This window comes from Budorcas taxicolor, chromosome 19 (genome assembly GCF_023091745.1).
Source record: "Budorcas taxicolor isolate Tak-1 chromosome 19, Takin1.1, whole genome shotgun sequence".
NCBI lineage: Eukaryota > Metazoa > Chordata > Mammalia > Artiodactyla > Bovidae > Budorcas > Budorcas taxicolor.
In genome coordinates this window covers 60123271-60137741 of record NC_068928.1, presented here as the reverse complement: position 1 = coordinate 60137741, position 14471 = coordinate 60123271, and positions in this window count along the sequence as shown.

Here is a 14471-nt window from a genome sequence, read left to right as displayed (position 1 = left end):
AACTGCTTTATGACCTAGCAATCCCACTTCTGGGCATACACACTGAGGAAACAAGAATTGAAAGAGACACATGGACCCCAATGTTCATCGGAGCACTGTTTATAATAGCCAGGACATGGAAGCAACCTAGATGTCCATCAGTAGATGAATGGATAAGAAAGCTGTGGTACATATACACAATGGAGTATTACTCAGCCATTAAAAAGAATGCATTTGAATCAGTTCTAATGAGGTGGATGAAACTGGAGCCTATTATACAGAGTGAAGTAAGCCAGAAAGAAAAACACCAATGCAGTATACTAACACATATATATGGAATTTAGAAAGATGGTTACAATAACCCTATATGCGAGACAGCAAAAGAGACACAGATGTATAGAACAGTCTTTTGGACTCTGTAGGAGAGGGAGAGGGTGGGATGATTTGGGAGAATGGCATTGAAACATGTATAATATCATATATGAAACGAATCACCAATCCAGGTTTGATGCATGATACTGGATGCTTGGGGCTGGTGCACTGGGACGACCCAGAGAGATGGTACAGAGAGGGAGGAGGGTGGGGGGTTCAGGATGGGGAACATGTGTATACCTGTGGCAGATTCATGCTGATGTATGGCAAAACCAATATAATATTGTAAAGTAATTAGCCTCCAATTAAAATAAATAAATTTATATTAAAAAAACATTTTTAGGTGAGACTGATCTCTCTGATTGGCACCTGTCAATCAAATGGATTCTGCTTTCCTCTGCCGACAGAGATCTCTATAGTCAAAGCTATGGTTTTTCCAGTAGTCATGTACAGATGTGAAAGTTGGACCATAAAGAAGGCTGAGTGCTGAAGAATTGATGCTTTTGAAATGTGGTGCTAGAGAAGAACTAGTCAATCCTGAAAGAAATCAACCCTGAATATTCATTGGAAGGACTGATGCTGAAGCTGAAACTCCACTACTTTGGCCACTTGATTCGAAGAGAAGAGCTGACTCATTGGAAAAGACCCTGATGCTGGGAAAGACTGAAGGCAAGAGAAGGAGATGACAGAGGATGGGATGGTTGGATGGCATCACCAACTCAATGGACACGAGTGTGAACAAACTCTGGGAGATAGTGAAGGCCAGGGAAGCCTGGCATCCATGAGGTTGCAAAGAGACAGGACTCAGCAACTGAACAACAGCAGCAGCAGCAGCTCCTCAGAAACGGGGCTTGATTTTGCCTAAAGTGATCAAATGTGAAGCCTTACCTCCCTCTCTACTGAGCAGCAGTAGCTAGAATTTTCCTGCCCAGGAATCTGTCTAGATTTGGGTGTCTTGGTTGACATACAGTAGGCTATGCATTGAACATTTGTGTCTCCACCAAATGCAAACGTAGAAGCCCTAACCACCGAGGTGCTCATTCAGAAATGAGACTATTAGGCTTATACTAGGTCATAAGGGTGGGGATGGGATTAGGGCCCTTACAGGGAGAGAAACGAGAGCACCCTCCCCCAAAACTTACCCCAGCGAGAAAGCAGCCATCTGCAAGCTAGGAAGAGAGCTCTTACGAGAACTTAATTAGACTGAACGCTGATCTCAGACTTCCAGACTCCTGAGCTGTGAGAAAATAAATCCCTGTTAAGTTTACCCAGTCCTGTTTCATTATAGTAAATCTAGCTGAGCAGTAAAAGTAAGTACTCAAAATTTTTGGTTGCTTGTTTGGTTGATGGTCAGTGTCTTTTTTTTGTTTGTTTGTTTTTCTTTTTGAACTTCAACCTTTTTATTTCTTATCAGGGTATATCCAATTAGCAATGTTGTGATGGTTATAGGTGAATAACAAAGGGACTCAGCCATACACACGCACCTGTCAATTATCCCCCCGCCTCCCATCCAGGCTGGCACACAACATTGAGTAGAGTTCCCTGGGCTATACGGTGGGTCCCTGTTGGTTATCCATTTTGAATATAGCAGTGCATACAGATGGCCAACATTTTAATGCCTTGTCACTTCGTTTCTTTTACCTGCAAGCTGTGGACACCGTAAATTTGATGAAATGAGGTCATAGAAGTCTTTAGCAAAACATCAACCAATTTTTGTCTGAAGCCAACAGACCCTGCCACCTTGTTTCCAATGGTCCAGTGAAAGACTCAGTCACAGATTGACTAAATCTTAGAGTGAATTCCCGAAAGACGTGCAGACAAACTGTGTAGACGTCTATTGTTCAAGAAATGGACCGTGTTTGCTGCCAGAGCTGGTAACTCAGTCCGGAGTGAAAGGCAGCTGCTCTGTGATGACCTAGGTGAGGTTCAGACATTGCTGCAAATGTTAGAACATGTCTGAATCATGTTAATGATTGAGAAAACAAGAACTGTAAACAAGTACAATGCTATTAAGCCTGAAAAGCAGACTGTCCCGGCACTACAGATGACTCATTGCATTTTATGCTGAAATGAATATAATTTTAGTAATTTGGGGGAGTGACTGTATCAGTGAAAAGTTTCTGCTTTTTTTTTTTTTTTGACTTGTTGAAAACTTTTCTGAAAGATGAGCTTGTTTGTAGTAAGTTTGGTGAACATTCACTGAGAATGAAAAGCAAACCTCAGCATGCCAATAATCCTGACTTTTCTGTACAAAGTGGGAAAATAGGCACTGTGGCTTATTTAATACTCTACTGTGCTTGTGAACCAAGGCAGATTAGCACCCAAATACTGATAAAACTTCCTGCATGTGATAGCACCATTGGGAGCTTACCCTTAAGAATTTCCTCACTGTATCCACATAAGCAAGACCTTCATTAAAAGGAGAAGGCTGATTTTGATCTTGTAAACAATATCAGTTTATTAATTTCATGTTTTCCATTGTCACCATTTTGATAGATCTTTCTGACTTTTGTCCCCATGCATGTTCTGCTCTGCTCTCTGCTCAGTCACTATGTCTGACTCTTTGCGACCCTACGGACTGTAGCCCTCCAGACTCCTCTGTCCATGGGATTTCCCAGGCAAGAATACTGGGGTGGGGAGCCATTTCCTTCTCCAGGGGATCTTCCTGACCCAGGGACTGAACTGGAGTCTCTTGCGTTGACAGGCTTTACCACTTCCCTGCTGGTTCTGTACCACTGAGCCACCAGGGAAGCCTGATGTAAGTATCCAAGCTCCAGAAATGTTGCTCTTGTAGTTCTGGGGTATGATCCAAGAATCCATCTATATAGGTTTTTAAAATTTACTTATTTTAATTGGAGGCTAATTACTTTACAATATTTTGGTGGTTTTCCGTCTATATATTTTTAGAAAACTCCCCATTTCATCTTGGTGCACAACCAAGAATAAGGACCACTGAAATGGAGACGGCATAGCTGAGACCTTTCCTGTCTATGATGACCAGCCACACATTTGATAGTGTAGAGTGCTTGTCCTGTGAAACAGAGTTGAATTCCTCTACAAAGTATGTACTTTTCAATAAGGCATATCTCCTCTTGGCCTGAGGGTCTTAATTTCTAGAATAAAACATTTTCACTGTCTCTCACAGTTGATGAACTTGTAATGCAAACTGATTTCTTTAAGCTCTGAATTAAATGCTGCTGCTGCTGCTAAGTCTCTTCAGTCATGTCTGACTCTGTGTGACCCCATAGACGGCAGCCCACCAGGCTCCCCCATCCCTGGGATTCTCCAGGCAAGAACACTGGAGTGGGTTGCCATTTCCTTCTCCAATGCATGAAAGTGAAAAGTGAAAGTGAAGTCGCTCCGTCGTGTCTGATTCTTAGTGACCCCATGGACTGCAGCCTCCTTCGTCCATGGATTTTCCAGGCAAGGGTACTGGAGTGGGGTGAATTAAATAGGTTTTCCATTATACCTTTGTGAGCAGTTTTAGTCTTTGCTTTTTTAAAGAAGATGCCAGTTAACATGGTAATACAGGTTATCCTTGGTGAAATTATATCACCTACTATCAGCCAGAGGTTTATTTTTCTCCATATCCCTCTTTGAAATATTTACCTATTCTTTGAGGACACACCTCATTATTATTGTTGTTTAGCCATGTCTGCCTTTTTGCGACCCCGTGGACTGCAGCACGCAGGCTTCCCTGTCCTCTGCTTTCTCCTGCAGTTGCTCAAACTCATGTCCTTTGAGTCCGTGCCGCTTCTCCTCCTGCCTTCAATCTTTCCCAGCATCGGTGTCTTTTCCAGGGAGTCAGCTCTTTGCATCAGGTGGTTCAAGTAGTGGAGCTTCCCCTTCAGCATCAGTCCTTCCAATGAATACTCAGGGTTGATTTCCTTTAGGATTGACTGGCTGGACTGGTTTGATCTTCCTGCAGTCCAAGGGACTCTTAGGAGTCTTATCTAGCACCACAATTTGAAAGCAACAATTGTTTGGTTCTCAGCCTTTTTTATGGTCCAACTCTCACATCTGTATATGACTACTGGAAAAACCATAGTTTTGACTATACAACAAATTTCTTTATTAGGCTGGCAGATTGGATACATAATTTGCTCAGACAAATGTACCACTAATGCTGAAACAATGACCCCAAATATAAGCCTACCAATCCTAAGCTGATCATCTTGCCTTTGTATTCGAAATGTATAGGGATAAAATGTGGAATTTCCTAGTTCAGAGACGTCTGGCATGCTGCATCCCATGGGGTCACAAAGACTCGGACATGACTGAGTGACTAAACAAACTACCAACAACGTATGAAACTGTTTAATGCTGTAATCTCTTGACTGGGAACAAATAAGCTAATGAATTCTGAGTACTTCTTATATGCCAGGCACTGAGAAAGCAAAGAGATAATGAAAATCAGTTTCATTGGAAAGATAAAGGGCTTCCCAGCTGGCACTAGTCTTAAAGAACCCGCCTGCCAATGCAGGAGATGTAAGAGATATGGGATAGATCCCTGCTTCGGAAGATCCCCTCGAGTGGAGCATGGCAACCCACTCCAGTATTCTTGCCTGGAGAATCTCATGGATAGAGGGGCCTAGGGGGCTACAGTCCATAGGGTTGAAAAGAGCTGGACATGACCGAAGTGACTAGCACGAAGGAAAGGTAAATCCTCCACCTCATTTCATCATTTTGCTGCAGTGATAAAGACTTGGTAGCAACTATGAAAACATATAGGAAGGGTACTAAAATTGGATATACAGAAGAGCACCTTTCTTGGAAGTGGTACCTGGGCATTTTCTTGAAATGATGAATAAGAATTAGCCAGGAGTGGTGAACTGAAGGAAGTTCTAGGCAGGAGAAGCAGCGTGTGAAAGTCATGGAGGTTAGGAGTTATATATGGTGTGTTTCTTTTTTTTTAAAAAATTTTGATATGGACCATTTTTAAAGTCCTTATTGAATGTGTTTCAACATTACTTCTATTGTTTATGTTCTATAGTTTTTTTTTTTTTTTTTTTTTGGCCATGAGGCATGTGTGATCCTCTCTAATCAGGGCTCAAACTCACACCCCCTGCATTGGAAGGTGAAGTCTCAACTACAGGACCACCAGAGAAGTCCTGTGGTGTGTTTCTTGAGACTGAAAATGCTTTAGTTTGCTTGCACATCTAATATGAACAGGGAGAGAATGAATTCTGTTTGCTTGTGAATTTAGAATTAGTGAGGCCCAGTGACATACAGACAGCTTCTGAAAGAAATGCCTAGTCCAGGTAAAACAAAGGTGCAGAATTAGGATTCAAATGTAGCCCATCTGACTTCAAAGTTGGAATTTCGCCAGTAGATGTTATGTGGCATGAGATATACTAATTTGAGAACATCTACCCACTCTGTGGGGGAGATGACACCTGTGATGTCGGTGTGGGTAAAGATTGTTATCATTTGATTCTGTCAGTCCTTCCATAATAAACTGTTAGGTGTCTGATTACAGGTTAGGAGATACGCTGAAGCTGATGAAGGTAAAATAGTTGCATTCCGTAAAAATTTCTCGAGTAGGCACGCCCATAAAGAATGCTGTCTTATCTCTGCCTCTCTGATGACTTGCCCGGTGTTTGGATATGATGGTGATTTAGTTCATGTTATTTGGATAAATGGGATGAGAAGGGTGAAGGAGCTGAGTGAAGATAAGGCACTGATGTTACGCTCAGTCATGCCCGACTCTCTGCGACCCTGTGGACTGCATCCCCACAGGTCCCCCAGGTCCATGAAACTCTCCAGGCAGGAACACTGGAGTGGGTTTCCATTTCCTCCTCCAGGGGACCTTCCCGATCCAGGGATCAAACCCAAGTCTCTTGCATTGGGAATTGTGAATTCTTTATCACTGAGCCCCCTGGCGAGCCCAAAGTCTGCTTACCTCTTGCTAGTCTCTATTTTTATTAGATTTTTTTTGAGAATACATTTTATAGGAGAAATTTGTAAAAGCAAGAAGGTGATTAATAATCCAAACCAACTGAAATTATGATGCAGCACCATTTGTGCTGTTGCGGGGAGACCAAAAATTTCAGATGCCAGTGGTCTCGCCTGATTGCACAGGAAAATTAAAACCAATCCTTAGATATTTGGAAATGGTTTGATTAGAGACAGGTGAAAGTGTTTGGTTACTCTCCGTGCTTTGTGGCTTTCAGGTCAAGTCTGATGACCAGGGCGTGTTCAGACGGCATATTTCAGGATGCTGTGAGGGCCAAGTCTGTGCTTCATCCGAGCGGAGACATGGCTTCAGACGTTGGGAATGAAGTGTAAGGTCATACAGTGTGCTCTCCAAGTGCAAAGATGCTAATTTGATCACGGATTCCCGACAGTTCCGTGGATTCGCTTCATTTTGCTCGGCCGCAAGACAGAGACAATTAAAATGATTAGTCTTTCATTATGTTTGCGTCACCTGTCTCTCCCTTTTTTTGGCTGGCTAGAAGGCTGACTTTCTCTACCACTTCCTCAGTTCGTGTAATAAGTTGAAAATATTTTACAGGTTCTTTTCCCGTACAGGGTATTGCAGAATATTGAGGAGAATGCCTGTGTTGCCTGTATATTTTCTATATAGTTCTGTGTATGTAGGTGTATGACCGGACCACTTTCTGCACACCAGGAACTAACACGACATTGTAAATCAGCTACACTCCAATATAAAATAAAAATTAAATTAAGATAATTTAGGATACAGTACACTCTCAAATTGTATTTAGTTGCACAGCTCTTTAGACACAAGCTACCTGGTCTACAATGTCTAATTTCCATCAAAATAAAATGAAATTAGAAGTCCTTCGAAAGCAAATGAGTTTCCTTGCTGTGGTGGCTATGGGGTTGAAGAAAGCCACAGGGTCTCTGAAAGGAACACGGACTTTTAAGATTTTTTTTTTTTTAAATGTGGACCATTTTCTGTTTTGGCTTTTTGGTCAGAAGGCATGGGGAATCTTAGTTCCCTGACCAGGGATTGAACCCTCACTCCCTGCCTTGAAGGTCAAAGTCTCAATCACTGGACCATCAGGGAAGTCCCTGGATGCATACTTTTAGTGCAGACAGGCCTCTGGGAAATATAGTTTGCAGGTTACATTCACTCTTACCTCAGAACTTTCTTGGGCTTTCCGACAAAGCGTTTGGTTGCTGCTTTCCTTGGATATGCTTAAGTCTTCATCATCACCCACGTGTTTCTTCAGTTAGATCCATGAACAGAATGAGAGATGATTTCTTAAATGTTAACAGAACTCGTCATAATACTCAACACACTGGGATGCCCCCACTTGTTTTCATTCTGCTTAAAAAACAACTTTCTTTGGAATAATTCAGTCCACGATGGAAAGGTGATACTCTTCTGAACACTTCTCAGAAGCTGGCCAGAAGGAATACCATGGGGATTTAGGGTGAGCTCTTTATGTTTGGCTGGATCTCCTCCACTCCGTCTACCAGTCTGTGCCCGGAGACATTCTCTGAGACTTTCGTGAGCCATGGGCTTTTGCTTGTGATGACTTCATGGTCAAGTCTGCGAGATTCAGAGTGAACCCACTGAAGGGGAGTAGCAGCAGCCTCCCTTTCCATTCCCACCCGTTCTCCTTGATTTGTTTACACTCTTGTGATTACTGTCATTTGATTGTCCAGCTACGTCCCCCAACAACTATTCATGTTGCAACGATTATGAAGAGAATGGGAAAGGAACAGGCTGTGCTCAGTTCTGTCTGCAGTCAGGACTATAATCTTGCGGCCGCCTTTGGAGACTATGGCAGAAGCCTGAGACATGCCTCTGAGTTGGCCAGGGGCTGGTGTTTAGATGGGAAAATATCTTCAAATTTTGCCGACATCCACCTTTCACCTTTTTAAAAAACTATTAAGTAAGTTGGAGAAGAGGTAGTTGGCAGATGCAGAAGAAAATTAACTTCACATTTAATCCCCCTTTTACACTGTTAACCAGACCAAAACATGAGGCTAGCTTAAAAAAAATTTTTTTTTTATTGTAGTATAGTTGCTTTACAACCTGTGTTAATCTCTGCTGTACCGCAAAAAGTGAATCAGCATCTTTTAAAAGGTAAGCATATGTAAGAATCATCTACTGCTGTGCTAGAAATTTGAAAATTACTTGATGAGTCAATAGAGGTGAATGACATGACTATGCATGCATGCTAAATCCCTTCAGTCATGTCTGACTCTTTGTGACCCCATTTACTGTAGTCTGGCAGGCTCCTCTGGCCATGGGGTTCTCCAGGCAAGAATACTGGAGTGGGTTACCATGCTCTCCTCCAGAGGATCTTCCCGACCCAGGGATTGAACCCACATCTCGTCTCCTGCATTGGCAGGTGGGTTCTTTGCCACTAGCACCACCTGGAAAGCCCAGAATAACATGGCTATTGAATATTTTAGCAAAGTTTTCATAGTGATGTCTGAGTTCGGTGATTAAAAAAATAAGGAGAAGGAACATTGATTTCATCACTGGCAACCTGTCTTCATGGATGGTTTTGATGTGATATTTCTAGGACACAGATAATAATTTTGTATTTTGATATCCTTTCTCTTTTCTGAGTCTTAGTTAATTTACTGATGTTTATAAGGAGCTAGGTTGACAGGGAGCAGTAAATGATGAATGCCATGTCTCCCATTGGGAAGACCAACATCAGATATATTCTGAGCCCTTTTCATGCCTTGCTGCTGCTGCTGCTAAGTCGCTTCAGTCGTGTCCGACTCTGTGCTTAAGCTGACATAAAAGCCTTTACCTACAGAGACTGTGCATGTGTGCGTGCTAAGTTGCTTTGGTCGTGTCTGACTCTTCGTGACCATATATACTGTGGCATGCCAGGCCCCTCTGTCCATGGGATTCTCCAGAATTCTACAAGAATACTGGTCTGGGTTGCCATGCCCTCCTCCAGAGTAATCTTCCTGACCCAGGGATCAAACCTGCGTCTCTTACATCTCCTGCTTTGGCAGGCAGGTTCTTTACCACTAGCGCCAACTTGGAAGCCCAAAGGGACTTTGTATCATGTTTGAAACGTGTCTGCTGCTCATGGTAAGATGTGCTCATTCATAGAAGCATTGGGAGGCCCAGGGAGTCTTGATTCAATTAAGGCTGATGGACATCAGGCTTCTGAAGTGAAAAGTTGGTCATCCTGCCTGGGCTATTTCATCCTCATACTCTTTATGAAGTCAGGATTTCCAAGAAACATCTCCTCTTGCAGTCCGTATCCGCCTTCTCATCTGGCTCCCAGAATGAGACGTTTCACACAGTGACAGTCCCATTTATCCACTGCACCCGAGCCATCTTTTAGGCATCCTTTCAAAGGAGTGACACACCAGCTCAGAGACGCCAGATCAGAAACACATCCGTGGTGTGTTTCCCATCATTTCTGAACGTACCCATTCTGAGTGGACCACAGGAGTGCAGGAGAGACGTGCATGAGAATTTCTTTTCTCCCTGGAAGCGCAGTGCCTACACACGTTCCCACAGAGATATTGGGCATTCCTCCAGGGATTTGTGGAATAACTTGCCCTTTCTGCACTTTCCCTGAAGTGAAAGGAAAACAGTAGCCTCATTCTCATACGTTCTGCTTGTAGATATCATATCAAGGGAGGGAACCCAAAGGCCTTTGGAAGGTCCTGCACTGCTGGAGGTGGGGTTGTGGGTGGACCCCATCATGCCTCTTTCCAAACTTTACCAAAGGAACTTAAGAAGCTCAGCAATTTTTTTTTTTAGTGCATTTGCAATTTATTTATATTCTTTCTCTTCTTCAATTGCCTACCATGGTTTCAGTCCAACATTTTGCTGGTACCCTTCTGCAAAGACCCCATCCAAGTTCCTCCATGCGAGGGAATCTGAATCACAGGTTAGTTAATCCTTTTATTAACAGTAAATAGTTAAAGCTGGAAAATCATTTGCATGTCTTCCTATATGCAGTTTATTAATGCTCCTGAAATCTCCATAAATTCAACTTAAAACAGATTTTGGAGGGGGAAAAAACAAATCAATTTTATCTTAAAGTTGTGGGTTTTTTGAGTTTATTGAAAGTGTCTGTGTGTGCATGCTAACTTGCTTCAGTCATGTCCAACTCCTTGCAACCTTGTGGACTGGGGCCTGCCAGGATCCCCTGTCCCTGGGATTTTCCAAGCAAGAATACTGGAGTGGGTTGCCATGTCCTCCTCCAGGGGATCTTTCCAATCCAGGGATCAAACCGGTGTCTTCTGCGTCTCCTGCCCTGCAAAAGAATTATTTTCCACTGGCGCCACCTGGGAAATTCACTGAAAGTATAGCGCGTTGTAAGTGTTTGGATCTCACAGGCAACCCATGGTCCTACACAATGTGACTAATACTATTGAAAGCACCACGCTAAGGTTTCGCAAGAGTTTTTCTTCCCGAAACACTTAAAGAATTCTGAAACAATGTCAACAGGGTCCGGCGAGTTGGTGAAGACATCTTCTGTTATTTAATTTATTTTAAAGTAGTTCAAGAACTGGGTGGCTTTACGCTTCTAAAGCATCCTTCAGCCGAGAACACCAAAATATCCACATGGGTCCTTGACGGGACCTGCTGCTGCATAAAACCCAACTCTGAGTCATCTGTGGGAAACTGAACTTTCTCTGGGAGTCCACCAACGTCTCATTTCTGTATATGGATACATTAGAAAGGATAATTAGATTTAGTTATTTCATCTCCTTTCCTTATTTTCCACACTTCCTAAATTCCTGCAATCAAAGTACCATACTTCTGAATCTGTTTATGTTTTGTTCTTATCTTCTTCAATAGCTGAGGGTGTATTTTTTGCTGTAAGAGATTTTCACACATTTTTTTTTCCCATGTGCAGGATTTACTGTTGTTTTTTTCTTTTTTTTTTTAACTGGCAGCCTGCCGGCTCTGTGCCAAGGCTGCTGCTGGGCACAGCTGAATCTGAGCAGTATGACTCACTATCAGAGGATGGCCTTTCTGTTGACTTTTCTCCTACTAACTTTTGAGTATATATGAAAAGGAAAATCGGTACATAACATTTTCTTTGCCTCATTCAGTAATTAGCTTCCAGCTCCTTACATACTATCATCAGTTGGTCACAGAGAAATCTCACTTCTACCAAGGTCATGGTTATTTTATAGAAAAAAACTGATTGTTTGCTTTGGGCTGTGCTGCAAGACTTGTGGGATCTTGGTTCCCTGACCAGGGATTAAATTCAGGCCACAGCAGTGAAAGCACCAAGTTCTAACCACTGGACCACCAGAGAATTCCCAGAAAACTCCCAAGAAATACAGACTGTTATCAACTCTGTCCCTAAGTGTATTCTCTTCCCCTATAAGATAGTTTATGAAATCACTTAGAATTAGTAACTGGAATATAAATTTAGATGTAACCAACATTATCGAATCTGTATGGTCTTATTGGGGGCTTCCCTGGTGGCTTAGCAGGAAAGAACCCACTTGCCACTGCAGGAAGCTTGATTCCTGCGTTGGAAAGATTCCCTGGAGAAGGAAATGGCAGGGGATTCCAGGATTCGTGCCTGGGAAATCCCACAGACAGAGGAGCCTGGAGGACGAACTGAGAGAGTAGTATTGAAACATATATGTTATCATGTGGAAAACAGATAGCCAGTGAAACTTGCTGTGTGGGGCAGGGAGCTCAAATCCAGTGCTCTGTGACAAGCTAGAGGGGTGGGATGGGGAGGGAGGTGGGAGGGAGGCTCAAGAGGGAGGGGACATGTGTATACCTATGGCTGACTCATGTTGATGTATGGCAGAAGCCAACACAATATTGTAAAGCAATTATCCTCCAATTAATAATTTTTTTTAAAGGGTCAGACATGACTTAGCAACTGAGCGTGTGGGATTCTTGAGTGCTTTTTACTCAGTAATCTATAGTATATGTTAGGGCTTCCCTGATGACAGATGGTAAAGAATCTGCCTGCAATGCAGGAGACCCTGGTTCAGAACCTGGCTCGGGAAGATCCCCTGGAGAAGGAAATGGCAACCCACTCCAGTATTCTTGCCTGGAGAATCTCATGGACAGAGGAGCCTGGCAGGCTACAGTCCATGGGGTCACAAAGAGCTGGACGCGACTGAGTGACTTACACTTTGTGTGTTTCTGGTGAATCCCTATTATGTTCATTTTTTTTTTATGACCAAATGTCACTCCTCCTGAACACTTGATTTAGCGATTTCTCCTGTTTTTGATTTCAAGTCAGTGGGACCTCTGGTGACTGAAGCTCTACCGGCCATTTACCATGAGGTGTTACAGTGATTTGTACCCATGTTTTATTTTCTTAATAAAGTAGAATCTGCCTTCATACCCGTCTTCTCTCCCCAGTATTATTGGTAATAATAGCTAATGTGTACAGGACAGCCTCTGTGGGGCTTGCTTCTGTTTATATCACTGATCTCATTTCATCCTCACACAAACCCTAATGAGACAGCATCAGTGTCCTTGTTTTCTTGATGAGGATATAGAAGCCTCGGGTTCACTGAGGTCACACTCCTAGCTAGTTTTAGATTCAAGGCAATTCAGTTGCTGTGGCTTTATCATTAACCACTTGATCATTATTGCCAACCTACAGCCTCCAGGTCAGACTGAGTGCATGGAACCTCATGTGTGTGCACGCTTAGTCGCTCAGTTGTGTCCGACTCTCTGTGACCCCATGGACTGCAGCCCGCCAGGCTCCTCTGTCCATGAGATTCTCTAGGCAAGAACACTGGAGTGGGTTGCTATGCCCTCCTCCAGGGGATCTTCCTGACCCAGGGATCAAACCCGTGTATCGTGCATTGGCAGGTGGGTCCTTTACCACTCTGCCACCGCGGAAACCCCTCTGACTCCACATCTTTCCATTTCCCCTCTTTGATTGCTCATCCGTTGGTAGGTTTTGTGAGGAACAGGTTGGACGCAGAGTGAGCTAGGCGCTGCTTTGATGCCCAGAGCCGGCAAGACTGCTCACCACTGGCTGGCTGGGGGGACCGGACCGCAGCTTCCCAGAGAGCTCCTCCAAGGAAGCACAGCCTTGAAGCTTTTCTGCCGTCACAGAAAACTCCAGTGTGGGGTTTAGTCCGCAGATTTCGTACTTTGAGTTGCCTTTGAAGCCGCGTTTTATTTATTTATTTTTCTCTGCATACATTTTAGTGTGTTCTTTTAGCAAATTGTATTTCATTAAAGAATGTTTTTACCTTCTTTCTTTTAAATGGGGAGGAAAGGGAGGAGACGGCCTTGAAAACGACAGCTGCCCAGAGAACCCACTCCTGCTCTGCGTGTCCTCCCCTCGCGGACAGCGTGCGTAACGTGCGTGCGTAACGTGTGTGCGTTGCGTGCGTGCGTAACGTGTGTGTATTGCGTGCGTGCGTAACGTGCGTGTCCCCACACCTTTGTCTCCACGACTGCCCCGAAACACGAGGGCGGGGGTCGTATGTGCTCCGGACCGAGGTCCCTCTTTAGCTCGTCTACAGTAAGACTGACGTTTTCCTTCCTGTGTGTTTCAAAACTAGACTTTGCCCTTCAGCACCTAAAAAATAGGAACATGAAATATTAATAATCATAATGAGGAATCGTGTGTCCCGCCAGGGCTTCCCACAGAGCTTGCCCTTCTTGGTGGTCAGCATGGGGAAGTGAACCTCTTTTTCCTCAGTTCAGTCACCCTCAGAGGATGTTGGCGACGAGCCCGTGTAACCAGGGGGAAAGCAAGACTTATGACAAAGCTAAAAGCTGAAAATAGAATCCATTTCCTAGCAGTGTGTTCTATAGAATGTTTTTCATCTGTGTTTTATCACGTGATCGCTCCATCACATGGGCTAATCTGGTCTCGCAAACATCAAGGGAATTTCCAAGACGCTTTTAGCAAACGGAATTGTAACGTTTGAATATGAAAAACTTAACTGTGTTTGAGAAGTTAGATATTTTCAGCTACTCCTTGGGGCAGCTGTGGGACTGCTTGTATTTGCCTCTCAAGCCTTACGCATTATGTTCTCTTAGCTGAGTTTCTGAGCTTCCTGAAGGCCTGAGTTCTAACCGCTTCCTCTTAATATGTTCATGAACACCCCTGCCCCCATTTTGCATAGTTTTATGGAATTAACAGAACTCCCAAAGACTCTAGGGATTTGCCTTAGACTGTGTTGTTCCAGGTCATTTATCTAAGTGA